At 31.4% G+C, this 26,595-nt stretch overlaps 1 protein-coding gene across 1 annotated transcript in view; it reads right to left on the bottom strand.

Moving 5' to 3' along the window:
- Nucleotides 1-26,595, bottom strand: part of fbxl17 (F-box and leucine-rich repeat protein 17) — a 258,958-nt gene that overhangs the window by 169,247 nt on the left and 63,116 nt on the right. The window lies entirely within an intron of this gene.

Raw genomic sequence — 26,595 nt, 5'->3', positions numbered from 1 at the left:
ATGAATGAATGAATACAAATGAACAAACGAATGAATACAAATGAATGAATTAATGAATAAATAAATAAATGAAAATGAACGAACAGATGGAATGAATACAAATGAACGAATGAATACAAATGAATGAATGAATACAAATGAATGAATGAACGAATTAATTAATACGAATGAATGAATGAATGCAAATGAACGAACAAATGAATACAAATTAATAAATAAATGAATATGAATTAATGAATTAAAAAATACAAATAAATGAATGAATGAATGAATACAAATGAATGAATGAATACAAATGAATGAATGAATTACAAATGAATGAATGAATGAATACAAATAAACGAATGAATGAATACAAATGAATAAATAAATGAATAAATAAACGAATACGAATGAATGCAAATGAACGAACAAATTAATACAAATGAATGAATGAATGAATGAATGCAAATGAACGAATGAATGAATACAAATGAATAAATAAATGAATAAATAAACGAATATGAATGAATGAATGAATGAATGAATACAAATGAACGAACGAATGAATACAAATGAATAAATAAATGAATACGAATGAATGAAAGTGAATACGAATGAATGAAAGTGAATACAAATGAATGAATGAAAACAAATGAACGAATGAATGAATACAAATGAATAAATGAATAAATAAACGAATACGAACGAATGAATGAATTAATTAATTACAAATGAATTAATTAATGAATGAATACAAATGAACGAACGAATGAATACAAATGAATAAATGAATAAATAAATGAATACGAATGAATGAAAGTGAATACAAATGAATGAAAGAAAGTGAATACAAATGAATGAATGAACGAATGAATGAAAATGAACGAATGAATGAATACAAATGAATAAATAAATGAATACGAATGAATTAATGAATTAATTAATGAATGAAAGTGAATACAAATGAATTAATGAATACAAATGAACAAACGAATGAATGAATGAATGAATTAATTAATTAATACAAATGAATGAATTAATGAATGAATACAAATGAATGAATTAATGAATGAATACAAATGAACGAACAAATGAATGAAAGTGAATACAAATGAATGAATGAATACAAACGAATGAATGAATGAATGAATGAATGAATGAATGAATACAAATGAACGAATGAATGAATGAATGAATACAAATGAATAAATAAATGAATGCGAATGAATGAATTAATGAAAGTGAATACAAATGAATGAATGAATGAATGAATGAAAGTGAATACAAATGAACGAATGAATACAAATGAACGAACGAATACAAATGAACGAACGAATGAATGAACGAAAGAACGAATGAATGAATGAATGAATGAATCAATGAATAAATAAATGAAAATGAACGAACGGATGAATGAATACAAATGAATGAATGAATGAATGAATGAATGAATGAATGAATACAAATGAACAAACGAATGAATACAAATGAATGAATTAATGAATAAATAAATAAATGAAAATGAACGAACAGATGGAATGAATACAAATGAACGAATGAATACAAATGAATGAATGAATACAAATGAATGAATGAACGAATTAATTAATACGAATGAATGAATGAATGCAAATGAACGAACAAATGAATACAAATTAATAAATAAATGAATATGAATTAATGAATTAAAAAATACAAATAAATGAATGAATGAATGAATACAAATGAATGAATGAATTACAAATGAATGAATGAATTACAAATGAATGAATGAATGAATACAAATAAACGAATGAATGAATACAAATGAATAAATAAATGAATAAATAAACGAATACGAATGAATGCAAATGAACGAACAAATTAATACAAATGAATGAATGAATGAATGAATGCAAATGAACGAATGAATGAATACAAATGAATAAATAAATGAATAAATAAACGAATATGAATGAATGAATGAATGAATGAATACAAATGAACGAACGAATGAATACAAATGAATAAATAAATGAATACGAATGAATGAAAGTGAATACGAATGAATGAAAGTGAATACAAATGAATGAATGAAAACAAATGAACGAATGAATGAATACAAATGAATAAATGAATAAATAAACGAATACGAACGAATGAATGAATTAATTAATTACAAATGAATTAATTAATGAATGAATACAAATGAACGAACGAATGAATACAAATGAATAAATGAATAAATAAATGAATACGAATGAATGAAAGTGAATACAAATGAATGAAAGAAAGTGAATACAAATGAATGAATGAACGAATGAATGAAAATGAACGAATGAATGAATACAAATGAATAAATAAATGAATACGAATGAATTAATGAATTAATTAATGAATGAAAGTGAATACAAATGAATTAATGAATACAAATGAACAAACAAATGAATGAATGAATGAATGAATTAATTAATTAATACAAATGAATGAATTAATGAATGAATACAAATGAACGAACAAATGAATGAAAGTGAATACAAATGAATGAATGAATACAAACGAATGAATGAATGAATGAATGAATGAATGAATACAAATGAACGAATGAATGAATGAATGAATACAAATGAATAAATAAATGAATGCGAATGAATGAATTAATGAAAGTGAATACAAATCTATGAATGAATGAATGAATGAATGAATGAATGAATGAATGAATGCAAATGAATACATGAATGAATGAATACAAATGAATAAATGAATAAATGAATACAAATGAATGAATGAATGGATGAGAATGAAAATGAATGAAAATGACTGAATAAATTAATGGATACAAATGAATGAACAAATGAATAAATGAATACAAATTAAATAATTATATAATATAATATAATCTAGAACTGAATAATTATAATAATTAATTATTATAATATATTATAACTTTTGAATCTTTCATGGAATGAATGAATGAAAATATATACACATACACACACACATTAATATTATAGATATATATATAATATTACTGTATATTAAAATAAATGTATTTTAATTGTGATATAATATTTTACTTCTATTATTAAACATAATAATATAGCACTGAATTATTAAACAGATAAAACAACTTTTCTCAATCTTGCATCAAATCAAGTTTGTGTCCTCACATTGACCTTTGACCTTATGCAAAAGGAAGACGCGTTAAATCAGATTCCTCCAACAATACGTCAGAAAATCAAATCTGTGATGATCAAACTGAACTGATGCGACTAATGGCTGAACAAATTCAATAAGTGAAGCACCATCTCAGCGGGCCGGCCTCTCGGTCACCCGCACCGGGTCAGAGGTTAACCGCCGCCCATAACATTTAACTTAGTACTTAAAAATGATTATTCTGGCAAACCTTCCCCGGAACAGTCAGCCGGGTTTATTTAAAGCCCCTTAAAGAGACACACGGCACGCAAAGAGCCTTTTCAAACCCGTCTGGAGTGATGTGAAAAACAGACTCGCTCTTAACATGAATCTTCTTTCGGCACGTTTATCACGCGGGTTTTGCTAACTTCTATCTTAAAGGTCATCCGGGCGAATCCGAGTAAGATGGAGAACTCCGGGTGAGGAATTACACCGCCGTCTCATCCATCTTAAGCCCGAGTCTCTTTCATGTCTCGGCTCTTCCTCAGGCCCGTGACCTCTGCAGTGATGACTCCAGCCGCAGATATCAGGGGAATGTGGAGAAGCAGGGTTTCTACAAGCTTCTGCTGGTGTATCTGATATCTCCCTGACCTCTGGCAGGACATTAATCCATCTGGACTGATGGGAAGGGCACTTCTTTAGACCCATGACTCTACAAACACCCTCAGAAACACTCGGAGAGGTTTGGCAGCTCGTGCTCTTTACTTTGACACCGTGAACTCAATAAAACAGCAGTGGTCAGTAATGCGGATTGAGACTCCTAGTTTTAATGCTCTGGAACGTGAATTCATCTCTGAACGGAGACGAGAATAAACTGCAGCCAATATTCAGCATGTCAAAGAGCCCAGAGCAATAATTCATACCGTTTACGTGTTCGTGCACCTTTATTTCCATCTAATCAACATTCCTAAATGATGACAATGATCATTTGTTTTTATGACTGAATGGAAATATGTACAAGTCATATTTGAGCCGCACAAAAAAAAAAAAAAAAAACAATAGAAAAGCAAAAATTGGTCAAGAAGCCTTAATGTTAAGAATATTTGCATTGGTGCATTATTTTTATGATGCATTATTGACTTAATAAACACATGCTGCTATATTGTATGCATGAATACAAACAAATGAATGAATGAACAAAACGAATGAACATCAACAAACAAAAGAGCAAACAAATAAATTATGCATTAACTTAATGAGATTTAATGCGAATTAGAGGTAAATGTGTTTAATTGTGATGAAAATAAAACAATAAAAAATTAAACTGTTGTATGAATAAATGAATATATACAAATGAATGAATTAATTAATGAACAAACAAATACAAATGAATGAATGAACAAACTAATGAATGCAAATGAACAAATTAACGAATGAATACAAATTAATTGAAATTAACAATGAATGAATGAGTGAATAAATACAAATTAAAACAAATTAATAAATACAAATTAATGGATGGATGGATGAATACAAATATATGAATGCAAATTAATGGATACGAACGAACAATGAATGAATGAGTGAATAAATACAAATAAATACAAATGAATAAATGAATGAATACAAAAGAAATTAATGAATGAATGAACACAAATGAATGAATGAATGAATGAATAAATGCGAATGAATACAAATGAATGAATGAATACAAATGAATGAATGAATACGAATGAATGAATGAATGAATGAATGAATGAATGAATGAATGAATGAATACGAATGAATGAATGAAAGAATACGAATGAATGAATGAATAAATGAATGAATGAATGTGAATGAATTAATACAAATGAATGAATTCAAATGAATGAATGAATGAATGAATGAATGAATGAAAGTGAAAACAAATGAATGAATGAATGAATGAATACGAATGAATGAAAATGAATGAATGAATGAATGAATGAATGCAAATGAATGAATATGAATGAATGAATTCAAATGAATGAATGAATGAAAGTGAATACAAATGAATGAATTAATGAATACAAATGAATGAATGATGATGGATGGATGGATGGATGGATGGACGGATGGAGGGATGAATGAATTAATGAATGAATACAAATGTATGAATGTATGAATGAATGGATTGATGGATGGGTGAATGAATGAATACAAATGAATATGAATGAATGAATGAATGAATGAATACAAATTAATATAAATGAATGAATGAATGAATGAATGAATACAAATGTATGAATGAATGAATGTATGTATGAATACAAATGTTTGAATGAATGAATGTATGAATGAATATAAATGAATGAATGTATGAATGAATACAAATGAATATAAATGAATGAATGAATGAATGTATGAATGAATGAATATAAATGAATGAATGAATGAATGAATGAATACAAATGAATATAAATGAATTAATGAATGAATGAATGAATGTATGAATGAATATAAATGAATGAATGAATGAATGAATGAATACAAATGAATATAAATGAATTAATGAATGAATGAATGTATGAATGAATATAAATGAATGAATGAATGAATGAATGAATGAATGAATGAATACAAATGAATATAAATGAATTAATGAATGAATGAATGAATGAATGTATGAATGAATATAAATGAATGAATGAATGAATGAATGAATACAAATGAATATAAATGAATTAATGAATGAATGAATGAATGTATGAATGAATATAAATGAATGAATGAATGAATGAATGAATGAATATAAATGAATGAATGAATATAAATGAATGAATGAATGAATGAATGAATGAATGAATGAATGAATGAATGAATACAAATGAATATAAATGAATGAATGAATGAATGAATGAATGAATGTATGAATGAATATAAATGAATGAATGTATGAATGAATACAAATGAATATAAATGAATGAATGTATGAATGTATGAATGAATACAGATGAATATAAATGAATGAATGAATGAATGAATGAATGAATATAAATGAATGAATGAATGAATGAATGAATACAAATGAATATAAATGAATTAATGAATGAATGAATGAATGTATGAATGAATATAAATGAATGAATGTATGAATGAATACAAATGAATATAAATGAATGAATGTATGAATGAATGAATGTATGAATGAATATAAATGAATGAATGAATGAATGAATGAATACAAATGAATATAAATGAATTAATGAATGAATGAATGAATGTATGAATGAATATAAATGAATGAATGAATGAATGAATGAATGAATGAATACAAATGAATATAAATGAATTAATGAATGAATGAATGAATGTATGAATGAATATAAATGAATGAATGAATGAATGAATGAATACAAATGAATATAAATGAATTAATGAATGAATGAATGAATGTATGAATGAATATAAATGAATGAATGAATGAATGAATATAAATGAATGAATGAATATAAATGAATGAATGAATGAATGAATGAATACAAATGAATACAAATGAATATAAATGAATTAATGAATGAATGAATGAATGTATGAATGAATATAAATGAATGAATGTATGAATGAATACAAATGAATATAAATGAATGAATGTATGAATGAATGAATGTATGAATGAATATAAATGAATGAATGAATGAATGAATGAATGAATACAAATGAATATAAATGAATTAATGAATGAATGAATGAATGTATGAATGAATATAAATGAATGAATGAATGAATGAATGAATACAAATGAATATAAATGAATTAATGAATGAATGAATGAATGTATGAATGAATATAAATGAATGAATGAATGAATACAAATGAATATAAATGAATTAATGAATGAATGAATGAATGTATGAATGAATATAAATGAATGAATGAATGAATGAATGAATATAAATGAATGAATGAATATGAATGAATGAATGAATGAATGAATGAATGAATACAAATGAATATAAATGAATTAATGAATGAATGAATGAATGTATGAATGAATATAAATGAATGAATGAATGAATGAATGAATACAAATGAATATAAATGAATTAATGAATGAATGAATGAATGTATGAATGAATATAAATGAATGAATGAATGAATGAATATAAATGAATGAATGAATATAAATGAATGAATGAATGAATGAATGAATGAATACAAATGAATACAAATGAATATAAATGAATTAATGAATGAATGAATGAATGTATGAATGAATATAAATGAATGAATGTATGAATGAATACAAATGAATATAAATGAATGAATGTATGAATGAATGAATGTATGAATGAATATAAATGAATGAATGAATGAATGAATGAATACAAATGAATATAAATGAATTAATGAATGAATGAATGAATGTATGAATGAATATAAATGAATGAATGAATGAATGAATGAATACAAATGAATATAAATGAATTAATGAATGAATGAATGAATGTATGAATGAATATAAATGAATGAATGAATGAATACAAATGAATATAAATGAATTAATGAATGAATGAATGAATGTATGAATGAATATAAATGAATGAATGAATGAATGAATGAATATAAATGAATGAATGAATATGAATGAATGAATGAATGAATGAATGAATGAATACAAATGAATATAAATGAATTAATGAATGAATGAATGAATGTATGAATGAATATAAATGAATGAATGTATGAATGAATACAAATGAATATAAATGAATGAATGTATGAATGTATGAATGAATACAAATGAATATAAATGAATGAATGAATGAATGAATGAATATAAATGAATGAATGAATGAATGAATACAAATGAATATAAATGAATTAATGAATGAATGAATGAATGTATGAATGAATATAAATGAATGAATGTATGAATGAATACAAATGAATATAAATGAATGAATGTATGAATGAATGAATACAAATGAATATAAATGAATGAATGAATATAAATGAATGAATGAATGAATGAATGAATACAAATGAATATAAATGAATGAATGAATATAAATGAATGAATGAATGAATGAATACAAATGAATATAAATGAATGAATGAATGAATGAATGAATGAATGAATGAATGAATGAATGAATGAGTGAACACAGGAACAAACAAAAGAACGAACGAACAAACTTGATGTACTGCACTGATGATTTAATGAGAATTAGAGTGAAATCATGAAAATAAAACGATGCCAAAAAACCCTAAATTATCAATGATCCCAAATATTGCCTTCATGTTCTTTATCCAACTTATTTCTTTTGATTCTGAGGTGACATTTCTCGACAGGACATGAGATTCCCGACACTCAACTCTTCAGAACAAACACTCTGGAAGAAGAGGAATAAATAGCAGGAGCCGAAACAGAATAACTCCGTAACACAGACGATTTCTAACTCAGATCATCCATCTCCCGAACAATGGCGCTCTCCATCTGAATATTGCACACGTGGTCACGGAGCTCCTGAGAGTGAAAGCGCTCTTCTTCCCGTCAGGAGAGATGGATCGCAGCACGCCCTCACAATCAGACGGCGAGGCCGATTCATTCTCATTACTTTATTTTGGCTCGTAACAAGGAGGCCGTTCTAACAGCCAATTTTCTCCTGCAAATGTGAGTCTATAAAGCGTCCGCAGCGGGGTGTCAAAAGTGCTGATCGGCCGTTTTCGGCTCAAATCTCTGCCTGTTGCCACCCACCATGAAGAAAGGCATTATGGGAGGTGAAAACAAATAAAGACGGTCGTCTAATTCGCCGTGCTTTATCAATGAGATGGATGGAGGCGAGCGTGTGCGGGTCAGCGGGACGGTGATCAATCAGGCTAATTGCGCTCGCGTCCATCTACTCGCGGGACGGCAGAGATGCAGGTGTTTACATGCTGAACAAGCCCGTGTCGTTTACAAGACGGATGAGAGGAGCCGATAATGACATCGGAGGAGGAGGAACGATATGAAGTCGTTACAACTCCCGCATGGTCACATGATCTCTCTTCTGAGGGGTCAATATGTACAGAGCTCACAGAGATCAAAATGTCAAATTAAAATGGATAATTAATCATTTACACAGTGATTGACTTCATTTATTAAACAATTGCTGAAAAAAAAAAGATACAAAAGAAAATATTTTATTTGTTACCTGCATGTCATGTGACCATTAACACTGATATATTCACTTAAAATGTTAAGCAGATTTCAGGAAAATATCTGAGCTCGGAAGGGTTCGGCTGAGGAAAATGTTTGGAATTTCTGTGACGAATTACACAATCTAATTTGTGTAGAAAAAAAATAATTGAATAAATAAAAATATCAGATAGAAACAAGAACAGAAATTAATACAGACACACACACACACACAATACATCAAATATATTAAAATTAAAGAAATTAAATAAATAAATTACATTTTATTATATATAAGTTAAAAATATATTTTATTTATTCATTCATTTATTTAATTGTATTTTATTTTAATATCAAATAGGTTATATATATGTGTGTATATGTATGTATATATTTTTCTATGATTTTTTTATTATTATTTTTCCAATCAGTTTTATATATATGTGTGTGTGTGTGTGTGTGTGTGTGTGTGTGTGTGTGTGTGTGTGTGTGTGTGTGTGTGTGTGTGTGTGTGTGTGTGTGTGTGTGTGTGTGTGTGTGTGTGTGTGTGTGTGTGTGTGTGTGTGTGTGTGTGTGTGAATACATTTTGTTTATTTTAAATATTTTATTTTAATATAAGATAGGTTTTATATTATATTATATTATTACATATTAATATATGTATTTAAATATGTATAATGTATTCAAATATTTATTATTATTAATTTAATTTAAATGAATAATTAATACAAATAAATTAAAAGTTATAATTTATTTAAATATTTAATTTATTATATAATTTAATTTAGACTTTGTTATAATGTATTTAAATATTTAATTTATTATTTAATTTAAAATAATTTAATTTAATTTAATTTTGATTTTAGGTTATAAGTTATTTAAATATTTAATTTACTATTAAATTCATTTAATTTAAAGTCAATTTATTTAAATGTTTATTTAATTTTAATTCATTTTAATTTAGATTTTTATATAATTTTAATTCATTTTATTTATATATTTATTCCGATTTTATTTAGTTATTTATGAATAAAATGTTTACTTTGAATATTATATTATTTCAATATCAAATTATTTTCTACTTTCTGCCTCTAGTCTACTGGAATATTAATAATAGGAACAATCTCAGAGAGAATCTGATTGGACGATAAGCCCTTGAGAGCAAGATGCTGTCATCAATATTTCTCAACTCTTAGGAGTGCATTAACACAAAGATGAGCTCAAAACCATAAAAATAAAATATTTGTTTCATGGGGTTTTTAAAAGCACAAGTTTAATCAAGAATTGATTCTACCGTCAATCATGGACTGTTAGTTCACATAGCGACACTAAACAGGTGCAACATTAACCTGTTGTCATGCATGTTTTCTATATTCACAGAAGTGTATTCATCCAAACACACACTGAGACGCACCTAAATGTGTGTGTGTGAGTGTGAAGCAGAGGTCAGTGTGAAGTGTGTCTCATTAGTCCAGTCTCTCTCTCTCCCATCAGGCCGTGTGTCACACGAGTCAAACACCCACACACTCCCTCTTAATGCTGCCGCGGGGAATATTTATCAATTAACACCGCCGCTAATTAAGAAACTCAGCATTCAGCGCGTGTCTGCGGCGCAGCGGTGAGCCACTGACCTTGAACATGTTCTGATTGTGTTATTGTTTTTGGAGAGTTATTTCTAAAAATATATATTTAGAATAAAAGCGTTTGAATAAACATTAGCCATTAAAACGGAGTCGACCGCTGAGCATTTTAATCAGGCGTGTAATTGGGAGCTGCCGGGACGCCGGCGGTCTTTTAGCGCTGCGATTTATTCAGAACAAACAAAAAGAGTTGTGCTGATGACAAACTACAGATGAATGATGCAAAAATATATCCTAGAGACACATTAAAATATGAAAACTGAATGATGATTCAAAACTATCATAAATGTTCTTTGTTTTAAAGTGTAAGAACAAAATGAGTGAGAATTATTTATGATACTGTACATCATATTTCATGCTAATCCACTGGTTAAGCCAACAGGAGAGTTACAGAATATTTACAAATATTTTAATCAGTTACAATTATATTTCAGGAACACAGTAAAGTTTTAAACTGACGATAATTAATTGAGGTTGACAGTTACGAGGAACATCTGGATTTAATTTTCAGGGCAGAATGAGTTACTCATGACTAGAACATCTGTGTCACGCTTAACCAACATCAGTATGAATGTTATGTTATAAATTACTGAAATATTTATTTTATTAATTTAATTTAATTTAAATTTTAGGTTATAATATATTCAAATATTTAATTATCTGATTTAATTTAAACTCTAGGTTATAATTTATTTAAATATTTTATTATTTAATTTCATTTAAATTAATTTAATTTAGATTATAGTTTTAATGTATTTAAATATTTACTTTATTATTTAATTTAAAACAATTGAATTAATTTAGATTTCAGGTTATAATGTTTAATTTATTATTTAATTTCATTTAAATTAATTTAATTTAGATTATAGTTTTAATTTATTTAAATATTTACTTTATTATTTAATTTGAAACAATTGAATTAATTTAGATTTCAGGTTATAATTTATTTAAATGTTTAATATATTATTTAATTTATTTTATTTAAATTTAATTTAGATTATAATTTTAATTTATTTAAATTTTTACTTTATTATTTAATTTAAAACAATTTAATTTATTTAAATTTTAGGTTATAATTTATTTAAATGTCTAATTTATTATTTAATTTTATTTAAATTAATTTAATTTAGATTACAGTTTTAATTTATTTAAATATTTAATTTATTATTTAATTTAAATTCATTTAATTTAATTTAGATTATAGTTTGGATTTATTGAAATATTTAATTTATTATTTAATTTTTTATTTAATTTAAATTCATTTAATTTAATTTAGATTATAGTTTGAATTTATTTAAATATTTAATTTGAATACTCATTTAATTTATTATTTCATTTAGATTGTTGGCTATAATTTATTATTTAATTTCAAATTAATTTTAATTTTATTTAGATTATAGTTATAATTTATTTAAATATTTAATTATTTTAATTTTAAGATTTTAGGTTATAATTTATTATATCGTTTTAATTGCATTTAAATCAATTTAATTTAGATTATAACAATAATTTATTTAAGTATTTCATTTTTTATTTAATTTATATTCATTTAATTTAATTTAATTTAGATTTTAGGTTATAATTTATTTCAATAATACATTTATTATTTAATTTAATTTAATCTTAAGTAGTTAACATTTCCACAGAAATATGAAGCAGCACAACTGTTTTCAACATTGATAATAATCATAAATGTTTCTTAAGCAGCAAATCATCATATCAGAATGATTTCTGAAGGATCATGTGACACTGAAGACTGGAGTAATGATGCTGAAAATTCAGCTTTGATCACTGGATATAAATTAAATTTTACTATATATTTCACATAGAAAACAGTTACTTCAAATTGTAAAATATTTTCACTTTTTTACTGTATTTCTGATCAAATAAATGCAGTTTCTTTCAGAAACAAAAAAAATCCTAATTATTCCAAACTTTTGATTTGCATTGTGTGTCTATGTTAGTCAGTGGCAACATTATTGTTGCAAAGATATTCAAAAATAAGTGTTTTCTGCGTCAGGAACAGATGCATGTGTGCTGTCAAACACTGGAAGGACGTCAGTAAGAAAACAGCTCAAACTCAGTGTGTGTGAACACACACACGCCACATACACACGATCCCGTCATTAAATGAGCGTCAGACACGTGTGAAAGAAGCTCAGCGTGAAGATGTTCCCGGACAGCCTGTCTGATCCGTGCGGGAAAGGTCAGTCGCTCGTCAAAACACCATTAGAAATGACAGAAATACGTTAGTGCGTGTCACTCTTCCTCTGACAATAAACGGACCGAGAGAAACTAAACGACAAACGCCAGAGGAAACGACTGCTCTCTGACATCAGTCTGAGCTGACGAGACGTGCGGATAATTTCATTTCTGCAAGTAAACTGGAGAATTTCCTCTGCGATCGATAAAGGTGAACGCCTGGCTGATCATTGATCACAGCGGCCGCTCTATTCTAGTGTTTTTCACACATATTTGTTCATCTGAAGTATTTCGTTTCGTCTAAACGCACACGCTTCATTTGACTACTTCACCCTTCAGACGTTTAAAATGATTCATTCTCGACTGCTTCAATAAACAACAGGCTGATTCTGATCAAAGCGAAGGCGCTCGAGACGCTGTCGCACCCAATGAAAAATACATTTAATCTCCAGATTGTTTGACCGGGTTGTTGGAGCACCTATTGTTTGATTGTCATGTCTTTTTAATAACTTAATTCATTTCCGTTTGAAAGGCTCAATATGGCAGAGAGCGAGAGACTCGATTCATTTCGTTTCTGTCAGACGGTGACGTCTTTGATTACCTGCTTAACCCGTCTGACTTACAGCTTCACTGCAGCTTTGAAAGGAATAAATCAGTTCCGACTGCAGCTGAAGCTTCAGGAAAACACGCTTCATCTCAGTACGTCAAACACTCACACATTTCATTAACGTTAGCTGACGACCTTTTTATAATCACTAACGACACCACTGTCCTTAAACACTGACTGTGATGAAATCAGCATGCGGTATTAGACGGAGGAGTAGATGAGATGAGTAAATGAGTCAAATGAACCGTGTGTGTGAGTTAACATGGTGTTGATGTGTGTTTACAGGTCAAAGTGCAATAATTCTGATCAAATTCCTCAAATGAAAACAATCAAGGTCACAGTTTTGAGCAAAATGATTGATTATCAGTTTAACCATTATACAATACTAAACGTGACTAAACAAAAAACAGACTGGGTTATGCTGGGTTAAAAACAACTCAAGTTGGGTTAAAAATGGACAAACCCTGCAGTTGGGTTAAATGTTTGCTGAACCTGCTGGGTAGTTTTATTTAACTCAACTATTGATTAAAAATTACTATATGTCTGGCTTAAAATGAACCCAAAATAAGTTGGAAATTAAAAATCAGACGCATAATTACTAGAGTAAACAATAATAATCAAACAGTGAACATTTGATAATAAGCTATTTTTATTGTTTAATTATTATTCATTAAACATATTAATAAATGTTTTTTTTCTAAAATATTTTTTTTTTTATTTTAAGCAAGAAACACAGTAATTTTTAAACAATAGTTGAGTTAAATAAAACTACCCAAGCTGGATTAAAAACGACCCAATCACAGAGTCAAAACAACACAATAGCTGGGTAATCGCTGGGTCAAAATGACCCAATTGCAGGTTTAAAACAACCCAATTGCAAAGTCAAAACAACCCAATCGCTGAGTCAAAACAACCTATTCACAGGGTTAAAACGACCCATTTTCTGGGTCTAAATGACCCAATCGCAGGGTTAAAACTACCCAATCACAGAGTCAAAACAACACAATCGCTGGGTCATCACTAGGTCAAAATGGCCCATTCGCAGGGTTAAAACAACCCAATCACTGGGTCAAAACAACCCATTCACAGGGTTAAAACGACTCACATGCTGCATTAAAACAACCCAATCGCTGGGTAATTGCTGGGTCTAAACGACCAAATCGCAGGTTTTAAACGACCCAATCGCAAGGTCACAACAACCCAATCGCTGGGTCAAAACGACCTATTCACAGGGTTAAAATGACCCAATCACAGGGTCAAAACAACCCAATCACTGGGTAATTGCTGGGTCTAAACAATCCAATCGCAGGGTCATCACTAGGTCAAAATGGCCCATTCGCAGGGTTAAAACAACCCAATCACTGGGTCAAAACAACCCATTCACAGGGTTAAAACAACTCACATGCTGCATTAAAACAACCCAATCGCTGGGTAATTGCTGGGTCTAAACGACCAAATCGCAGGTTTAAAACGACCCAATCGCAAGGTCACAACAACCCAATAGCTGGGTCAAAACGACCTATTCACAGGGTTAAAATGACCCAATCGCAGGGTCAAAACAACCCAATCACTGGGTAATTGCTGGGTCTAAACAACCCAATCGCAGGTTCAAAACAACCCAATCACTGGGTAATTGCAGGGTCAAAACAACCCAATCACAGGGTTAAAGCGACCCATTTGCTGAGTCTAAACGACCCAATCGCTGGGTTAAAATGACGAGATCGCTGGGTTAAAATGACCCAATAGCAGGTTCTAAACAACCCAATCACTGGGTAATTACTGTGTCTAAACAACCCAATCGCAGGGTTAAAACGACCCATTTGCTGGGTCTAAATGACCCAATCGCTGGGTTAAAATAATGCAATCGCTGGGGTAAAATGAGGCGATCACTGGATTAAAACGAGCCAATAGCAGGGTCTAAAAAACCCAATCGCTGGGTTAAAACAACACATTCCCTGGGTTTGTCCATTTTCAACCCAACTTGGGTTGTTTTTAACCCAGTATTTTTTAGACTGTAGTTTGACTAAAAATGATCAAAACTAACAGGACTCAATTAAAAAGTGAACACTAGCCGTCATCATTTATTATTTCAGTAACACTTCACCACCAGGTTGTTAACATTAGTTAACCTGAACTAACAATGAACAATAATTCTACAGCATTAATTAATCTTAATGTTAATACATTATTACAGTCAAACACTGAACTAACATAAACAATAAACAATTATATTTCCACTCACTAACACTGACAAAGATTGATAAATGTTTTAAAATATATATTGTTCATTGTTAGCTAATGCATTAACTAATGTTATATGTCAAATGAGACCTTATTCTAAAGCGTTACCAATATTCCTTATTTTACTCAAAACTACTGAAACGCAGTGAATTTCAGAGTTTATCACAAGACTTCAGACAGTAAATCCAGTGTCTAAAGCACAGGGATATTGAATCAGTATTACAGCAGGTTACAGTAACACACACACACACACACATCTCTGCACTCATTACGTTTTTAATTACTGTGGATTACAGCGGTGGTTTTCCACCTTCTGCGAGGAGCGTTTAGGGATCTAACACGGCTGATGTGAGCGAGACGGAGCCGTCGGTGTCCGATCAGGCCTTTCACGGGCTCTCATGTATTGTTGGTGAGTCTTAAGCTGCAGATGGTTGTGATGTTGTTGGTGCGGAAGTGGAAATCCGCCGTATGATCCGCCCCGCTCTGAGCGCTGAAGCGTACGGCCGTGTTTTCAATTTCCTGTGCTGTTGATTCAATGGCTGGAGTGAACGCATGCTGCTTTTAATTTAAAACACACATGCTTTCCCTCGATGCACACACTCTAATCCAGCACTGATTAAACACACACACACGTTGAGAAATGAAACATGCACCGTCACCACACATGTGAAATACGCCTGGCTCGATCTGTGTCACTATTTCACGCTCCAGTCTCACAATTTGGGAACATTTGTGGCGTTTAAAGGGAGAGCTCAACCAAAAACAGGGCGCTATGATTTTTGCAACATGTTGGAATCACACAACGCAATTTTAAACATGGAATTTACAGTATAATGTGTGTGTTTGTGTATGTGTGCACTATATTATATATATATATATATATATATATATATATATATATATATATATATATATATATTATATATATATATATTATTCAGAAGCATGTTTAACCCTTTAAGACCGGATGGAGCGCCGGCGCTCCCATTTGCGTGTCTCTCTTTAAGAGCCAATAAAATTTTAATCCATATAGGTAGCAAAAAATTCTTTTCTCACACAAAACCAGAGACTTTAATCTTTCATATCAAGCCTCCAACATGCTTCTGTTTCATTGTTTTCACCCTCTAATGAGTCTGAGTAATATGCATTTAAAACAAAAACAGCACAGCTGCTAACTGAATACAAATATGTATATTTCACGTGCTCATAACTTCATGAAATATGCACAGATCATAGAAAACGCAAATCAATAAAGCAGATTTTTTTTAAAAAACAGATTCTCACGATTAAAATGAACCCATATCAACATAATATATTGCGTTGATCACAAGATATTACTCATGGAATGATATAACATACTTGGCTAAAAACATGTCTCTCATCTTTCCGGGATGCAGTGTGTATCCAATGTTCGTTTTCCAACGTGGAATAACACAAAATAAAAGCTTAAAGCTTAGAATCTCATCTTTTTAATGCATCTAACCATTTTGAAAAACTCCTAACGAGTGTTGAGAAGCGCCTGTAAACCAGTTTACCGCCCGTGGGCGCCACCTGGCTGCAGAAAATTAATAACACTTTATTAAACTATACTTTATGCTATCACCACAAAATTTGAACCAAATGCAGCTCAAATATAAGAGAGTATCACCAAACAGTTTTTTTTTTTTTCTCCGATCTTATTGCATTCCTGAGTTATTCCATGTCAAATAAAAAAAGAGAAATTATTTAAAAAATTAAATATATTTTTTGTCTTTTATCAGCAGTTTCTCAGCATGAAGACCATCTTAAGACCTGAAGGCTTTTTTTAGTTTTTTTTCTGAGCGACATACACAAAAGTAAAGACTCATAACTCCAAAACTGTCAAAAGGTAGGTATCATTTGATAGAACACTTTTTAAATTTAAAGAAAATATCAATTACATTAGGACATTTTCATGCTGAGAAACAGCTGATAAGACAAAAAATATATGATTTTTTAAAAATAATTTTTCTTTTTTATTATTTGACATGGAAAAACTCGGGAAAGCAATAAGATCAGAGAAAAATTTCACTTTTTTGGTGATACTCTCCTATATTTGAGCTGCATCTGGTTCAAATTTTGTGGTGATAGCATAAAGTATAGTTTAATAAAGTGTTATTAATTTTCTGCAGCCAGGTGGCGCCCACGGGCGGTAAACTCCGGTTTACAGGCGCTTCTCAACACTCGTTAGGAGTTTTTCAAAATGGTTAGATGCATTAAAAAGATTCTAAGCTTTAAGCTTTTATTTTATGTTATTCCACGTTGGAAAACGAACATTGGATACACACTGCATCCCGGAAAGATGAGAGACATGTTTTTAGCCAAGTATGTTACATCATTCCATGAGTAAAATAATATCTTGTGATCAACGCAATATATTATGTTGATTTTGGGTTCATTTTAATCTGCTTTAAATAATGATGTGCATTTTCTATGATCTGTGAATTTTTCACAAAGAATTATTGTGCTACCTATAAGGGTTCAGTTTTTATTGGCTCTTAAACAGAGACATGCAAACAGGAGCGCTGACGCTCCATTCGGTCTTAAAGGGTAAATGTGGTTTTAACAACACGACATTGCACAACAGTTCGGATTAGGCCGTATACACTGTCTTCCCATTCATAATGCATTTTTTTGCCTAAAAACAGCAATAAATGCAGTAAGTGTGTAAACCAGCACCCATGAAACACTCACACAACTACTCAAAAAACACAACTATATTCAGTGTAAATATGCAGCATGCATCCTGCCGTATCTGTCACCTGGACGCAGTCGGCTCGGGGCGGGCCGTGGGTGAGCGAGCCCCTCTGACCTGCACCGCCCGGGGCGTCTGACAGCCTCTAATGATTAGCACCGAGGGCGCGCCGCGGGGCAGGTGAGCACCTCGGCTCCGTGGGACAGCAGAGCAGCTTTCATGACCCAAATTCATGGTAAAAAGCTTCAGCAGCATCAGTGTGTTCACCGCGGCCTCGGGCTCAGAGTGTGCCTGAAAGATTAATTAACAAGAACAGCCGAGTGGACATGAAGCTAAACAACACTAAACTAATACTGACTCACAGCAGTGTTCACTGCTATCCTACCGTCGGTACAAAGAAGTCTCTAAATCAATGGATGATGAGATGTGGGCGTGACATTCAAAATTAGAAGGTCCAGTTGTCCTTTTTTTATTAAAATGATGCATTAAGAATGCATTGATGATTTGTTTACAATATGCATTTAGAAAATGTGAATTTTTTTAATCTCTTGGATTTTCACCGGTGGTCAGTTTTCCTCAACATCCATCCAAGGAATTATAACATGCTTCAACATTCAATTCTCCCAAAACAGGGTAGAAAAAGACCCAAAAATGTCTGAACTTCTGCCAGACGCTACAGGATCAGGACCAGCCCCAAATCTGAGCCAAAGACGCACTGAAGGACGCTTCTGCCTGTCACTGTAAATCCAGGATCGAACCGTGGATTTGTTGGTCTCGTGAGACTCGTATCTGCTCATACATGCACCATAGATTGATAAAACAGCTTGAAGCAAATACAGAACGGCACTTCTCTGTGTTCGTAATATTTCACTGATCCGATCCGATCAAGAACCTGAATCAATCATGGTGATGTTAACTGAAATGACTGCTGGAAAAACACACTGCTGAGCACAAACACAACAACAGAAAATAAACCACAAAATACTACTATAATCATTCCATAACTGTTGCACAATTATTCTTTGTGAATCCTGCATCATCTAAAAATGATGATAAATCCAACAAAAATGTTACTTTCCATTAAAAAAAAAAAAAAAGAATTATAAATAATAAAAACATAAAAATATTTTTATTTTTAAATAATTTTAAAAAATGTATATTTATACACGCATATATAAATCCTAGCCCAAAAATTTACGGACAGACAGACGGATGATGGATTGAATGACAGAATGATGGACGGATGGATAGATGGATAGATAGAAGGATAGAATGATGGATGGACACATGACAGATGGATGGATGGATGGATGGATGGATGGATGGATGGATGGATGGATGGATGGATGGATGGATGGATGGATGGATGGATGGATGGATGGATGGATGGATGGATGGATGGATGGATGGATGGATGGATTGACATGATGGTTGGATAGATAGAAATATAGAATGATGGATGGATGGACGATGGATGGATGATGGATGGATGGATAAAATGATGGATGGATGGATGGATGGAACGATGGATGGATGGATGGATGGATTGACACATGATGGTTGGATAGATAGAACGACAGAATGATGGATTTATGGAACAACAGAATGATGGAAGGATGGATAGAATGATGGATGAATGCATGGATGGATGGATGGATGATTGAACGATGGATGGAAGGAACGATAGAATGATGGATGGATGGACATAACAGATGGATGGATGATGGATGGATGGATGGATGAATGGATGGACGGACACATGATGGTTGGATAGATAGAAATATAGAATAATGGATGGACGGATGGATGAAACAATAGAATGATGGATGGATGGATGGATAGACGGAAGGATAGAACAATGGATGGAACAATGGATGGATTCTGAACTATTAATATAAATAATTAAAAACATTTGTATGTTTTGAGAAATTCTGCTAAAATCCCAAATAAAAATAAATAAATAAAATGTTTACTTTTTAAAAGATGTAACTGAAGTTCAGATATTCAGATATTTCCAAATGAACCCCAAATAACATCTAAACGCCGTCAGAAAACACAAAATTACTCGTAAAGTTTGACACCATTTTATCCTCCGTACTCAATTCACGTGATCTTTGTATATTCACACTTTAGGAATAACTAAAGAAGACTCGACATCACATGACCTGAAATGCAGAGCAGAAGGGGTTAAACTACACGTGAACAGTCATTTACTAATTACTCTATGGATAGAATGATGGATGAATGCATGGATGGATGGATGGATGATTGAACGATGGATGGAAGGAACGATAGAATGATGGATGGATGGACATAACAGATGGATGGATGATGGATGGATGGATGGATGAATGGATGGACGGACACATGATGGTTGGATAGATAGAAATATAGAATAATGGATGGACGGATGGATGAAACAATAGAATGATGGATGGATGGATGGATAGACGGAAGGATAGAACAATGGATGGAACAATGGATGGATTCTGAACTATTAATATAAATAATTAAAAACATTTGTATGTTTTGAGAAATTCTGCTAAAATCCCAAATAAAAATAAATAAATAAAATGTTTACTTTTTAAAAGATGTAACTGAAGTTCAGATATTCAGATATTTCCAAATGAACCCCAAATAACATCTAAACGCCGTCAGAAAACACAAAATTACTCGTAAAGTTTGACACCATTTTATCCTCCGTACTCAATTCACGTGATCTTTGTATATTCACACTTTAGGAATAACTAAAGAAGACTCGACATCACATGACCTGAAATGCAGAGCAGAAGGGGTTAAACTACACGTGAACAGTCATTTACTAATTACTCTGCTGTCATTCTGATTAAAGCGAGTGATGAAACGGAGCGGATCTCATCTCTTATCGGGGTTTGCATCAGCGGCGGATCTCTGCTCTCTGTAATAGCAGCGACTGCAGGTTATTAGCGTCTGAACAACTTTCGGCCCCAGTGCAGTCGTCTCATAGCTCAACACCAATTGCTCCCCAATTAGGAAGGATAAATGGTATTTAAAGCGAGTGCGCACACATACCGAGCTCATTACGGCTGCGATCACTTCCACACACGGGTCACTCACTGCCACATTAAAACAGAAACAGCTTCCCTCTCGTTTAGAGAAGCTCTCGGCCACAATGCATCCCATCGAATGTGTTTTTAGGACCAAAACGCACAAATTGATCTACACAATCTCATTTTCATGAAATCTGTCAGAAGTATGGGTGAGCGATAATGACAAAAAATGATCTCGATAACGATAATTAGACGATGTTTTGCTGAGTGTGTTTATTTTGTTGGTACCTTGACAGGTTTAGGACTTTATGCATCATCTTTTGTGTCAAATTCTTACATTTAATCATTAAATTCAATTAGAAAAAGTTTCATCTTTGCAATGCAATACAGAAGCTGCATCTGAATTGCCATTTAGACGCATTTTCACAGACTGTTTAATGCAGCTCAGAGGGATGCACATTTTTTATTTATTTTTTTCTTCAGGAGAACCAATGTAATATATTTTTGATCAATAATATTTTTTGATTATTATTTAGAATTTTGAAGGTATTTTACGATACTATGCAATATTTATAAAACTTTTATTAACTATATTTTCCCCATTGAAAACAATACACAATTTGTTTTTAAATGCATTTCAAAATTATTTTTCAACTAAAGCAGTATTCCAGAGATGAGGCATTTAAAATCCAAATTTTTGAAGGTAGATTAGTGCCATCTGGTGGGAATAAAAAAAAAAAGAAAAGCTTATGTAATGCCAGGTTTGACCACTAGATGCCTGTATAGTGCTATATAAAGTGGCTTATAAATTCTCTAGTGGTTTTTAGACATAAATACTTATTTTTATTAAGTTGTGGGTTTGGTTTTATACTTAGACATTCTCAAAGACAACTTTTTGTCAAGGTTTAGTTTTTTTTTTTTTTTATGTTGATTTGAAGTGTCAGTTTTTGCATTCATTTTACTAGTCAAACCTGAACACAGAGGACATTTTGTTACACATAACGTCAAAATTCAATAAACATGTAACAAAAATGAACAGGTATGTTTGATTAGAGCTTAATAAATCTGATTTCAACTTCTTAATCGAGTCTTTTGGTTAAATTTGACCATATTGTTAGAGGGTTAAGAACAAAATGTAGACTATTTCTACTTTAAAATAATAAAAAAAAATGAAAAGATCATTTAAATGTGAAATTAACTACCAAGTCACTGTTAATGAGTCATTGAGTTCTAACCGATTCATTCAAATGGCTGATTGATTCAGGAACAAAGCATTTGACTCTCTTATTCAGTGAGTCGTTGAATCATTCATTCAACCGATTTGTTCATTCAATAACAAAACACCACTGTGTGTCGCTCAGAGACGTAAAACCGTCCTGTGGCTTGTTTGCAACTATTTTCGTTGACGAAACAGAGCAAAAATCGTCAATATTGGTGTCTAAAATGTTAGTATTAACTTCCTGTTTTATAAAATCAATAACACATTTGTGATCATGCTGATATTTGGAGAGAAAAAACGGCACTCTTCGTGTGAAAGAAAAACATTTTTCTTTTGTCAAATCAACTTAATTTGGTTCAAACAACATAATATTTTGAGTTTCTGTTGATTAAACCAAATCACCTTCATTGTATTGAAGGTGATTTCAATGAACTCAAAATTTTAGGTATCTTATTTTAAGTTAAACCAACAAGTCCAGAGATTGACCAGTATATCATTTTATCAATATTTTTACAGATATTTAAGCATTTTCCTATAATCAGATATCAGTTTTGTAATATTGGATTCACTGATAAATAATTTGGAAATTGGAAAAGTGCAAAATTTATTATTTTTTAGCTAAAAATTGATGTCATTTTGTTCCATTAAAGGTCTAAAAACTCAACAATGGCCGCGTTTTCTGCACTTCTGAATCTTCAAGACTGAAATAATACAAAGACAGAAGATTTTAACTCGCAAACAAATGACTCTCTAAAGGGTTCTTTGTAATGAATCATTGAAAAAGATTCATAAACAATCTCAGTCTAATGACTCTAGTGTTAATGGAATCAGATCAGCCTTATATACATTCATGCCTTTAGCAGATGCTTTTATCCAAGAGAGGAACAATAGTAATGTGATCCCTGGATTCAGCATTTGTGCATCGTCTCTACACACAGCAGCCACTTTCCCATTTAATATCCTATTTTAGAAATGATATCAAAAAAGTCTTTGCGGATGTCATGAAACACAAGCTCCCACAGGTCTCATAGAAACGCTCCTGTGATAGACGTCCAACATCAGGCATTCTCATGAGCAGAACGGGGGCCCGAGGGCCTGGAGGAGAGCCAGGTCCACGTCTAGACGCTCTAATTCATGCCATGAGAAGGGCTTTTATTGGCAGGAGGGCGGCTGGGGGATCGTTCGCACTCACCAAATGGGAACGTGACGCTCCACGGCCGGCCCGACGGTGCCACGGCGCTTTCAAAAGCAAGACACAAAGAGCAAGGGTCAAAACATGAGCAGAAAGGAAAAGATTTGGCAGCGGCCGTGTCTTCACTGTGAGAGGACGGCGCAGCTGCGATGTACATCGAGGAGCGGGTCAACGAACACTGACGTGTGTGAGGAACACCGACGCTTCAGAAGACTCCAACACACACCGACCCTCAAACACAAATAATGTGGCATGTGAACGACATCTGAAAAAATATGAAATAACAATTCGGTCTTATATGTGATGGACAGAAGCACTGTCTGAATATGAGGCATCACTCGAGGAAATCAAGAATAAACCAGATTTGGAGTTGGTGAGGGAAAAGTCAGAGCTTGTTTATAGGTTTTGTAAATGCAACATAGGCCAATTAAAATTCAGTATGTAAATATAACAATGATATCATCGATGCAGGTTAAATTTTTAATGCATCAACAGAAGATATTCACATTTAAGTGTTTTAAATGAAAGTATCATGTTTTTTTTAAATTTGAATGCCGGCAATGGAAATTTTTCAAACTTTGATCTTAAATTTAAATTTTCAAAATTAAATAATAAAATATTTTGTTTTTAAAATTGAGATCAAAATATTTTAAAAATTCAATCTTAAATTTAATATTTCAAAAGTAAATTTAAAAGTATCATGTTTTAAGAATGCAGAGTCAGAAAATTTTCAAACTTCAAACAAATTTTTAAAATTCAATTTAAAAGTATCATGTTTTTAAAAAATTGAACGCTTAGTCAATTAAATTAAATTTTCAAAATTAAATGTAACCAATTAAATAAAAAAATTCAGTCAGAAGATTTTAAAACGTCAATCTTACATTTAAATTTTCAAAATTAAATTTAAAAATGTTTTCAAAAATATGAATGCTGAGTCAGCAAGATTTTCAAACTTCAATCTTAAATTTAAATTTTCAAAATTATCTTTTTTAAAAAAAAAAAAAGAATGCTGAGTCAACAGAAGATTTGAATTTAACTTGAATGTAAATTTAAAAGTATCATTTAAAAAAAATATTTTCAAATTTTACTTTTAAATTTAAAAGTATCACTTTAAAAAAAAATAAAATAAAAAAAAAGCTTGTACACTAAAAAAATGCAGGGTTAAAAATAACACAAGTTGGGTTAAATATAGACAAACCCAGTGGTTGGGTTAAATGTTTGAGGGTAGTTTTATTTAACTCAACTTTTGATTACTATACTGCTCGCTTAAAATGAACCCAAAACAGGTTGGAAATTAAAATGATTATGTTTAATAAATGAACATTTATTATATTGCTTATTAATAAATGTTCCCCTTTTGATTATTACTGTTGCCTCTAGTAATTGTGTGTCTGATTGTTAATTTCCAACATATTTTGGGTTCATTTTAAGACATTCATACAGTCATTTTGAATCAATAGTTGAGTTAAATAAAACTACCCATAACATTCGATGGGTTTGTCCATATTTAACCCAACATAACCCAGCATTTTTTAGAGTGAATGTTTTTCTTAGTATGCTATGAATTTTAAATAACTTCAGTTTATATATCATAAAACAAAACCGGGCTGCAATAAGATTAAACGCAGTTGAAGATGAACATGTAAATGTCTTTATATTATCTTTGATAATCATAATCAGAGATGAAGTTAACAGTGATCTACACACACTCACAGCTGTCTGATGATCAGATCTGGATAGTTTGACCTCTCCTGTACCGTTGAACACACACACACGCTCATGTACGAGTGTAAATACACACCATATTTCTGCACAAGCACACTAACCCACAATGCAACAGTCTCCATCTTCCGAGAACTCAAAAGTACCGGCCGTCCTTCCGTTGAACTCTGTAGTTTTGCGGTCTGGCTTTGATTTTGAGGTGCTGCTCGCTGTGAAGCTCAATATTGAACGGGTTTCAGAATGATTACCACCATCATCATCATCATCATCATCATCATCTGGTATGAATAGAGCTGCTCTGCCCAAACTGTGTGTGATTTGGCAGGGAGGAGATCGTGAGGTTCAGGCTCCCGGAGGCCGTCGCCAAACGCTGCCACCAGCTGTGAAGCGAAGCACCTCCATAACACGACGTGTAGGAGGCCGTTCAGAACATCATCTGCCTGGAGAAGAGCCTGAGAACGAGGCGGATGTGACTCTGCAAACGCTCAGTTTATCTTCTACACTGAAGGAGACCAATGAGGCCGAACGTGCTGAAGAATCGCCGTCTCTCGAAGCCTGCTGGGGTTAACTGGATGTTAACTGGAGCCCGGAAGCACTAGAGATTACTATTGAGTGCATACATTATTCTTATAATGACTCTGGAGTTAGTGTTTTAAATCAGTCTGCTACATTTATGTCTGAATGAATCACTGAATCAATTACAGTGTTACTGAATCAACATCTGATTCACTTTAACTTCTGCTTGAGCTGCGAGTTACAGTTCCTTCTCAGTGAAGCTCGTATTAAAATCAA

Source organism: Chanodichthys erythropterus, chromosome 9, assembly GCF_024489055.1.
Source record: "Chanodichthys erythropterus isolate Z2021 chromosome 9, ASM2448905v1, whole genome shotgun sequence".
Classification (NCBI taxonomy): Eukaryota; Metazoa; Chordata; class Actinopteri; order Cypriniformes; family Xenocyprididae; genus Chanodichthys; species Chanodichthys erythropterus.
The sequence above is the reverse complement of the archived record's forward strand: the minus strand, read 5'-3'. Positions and strand labels throughout refer to the sequence as shown.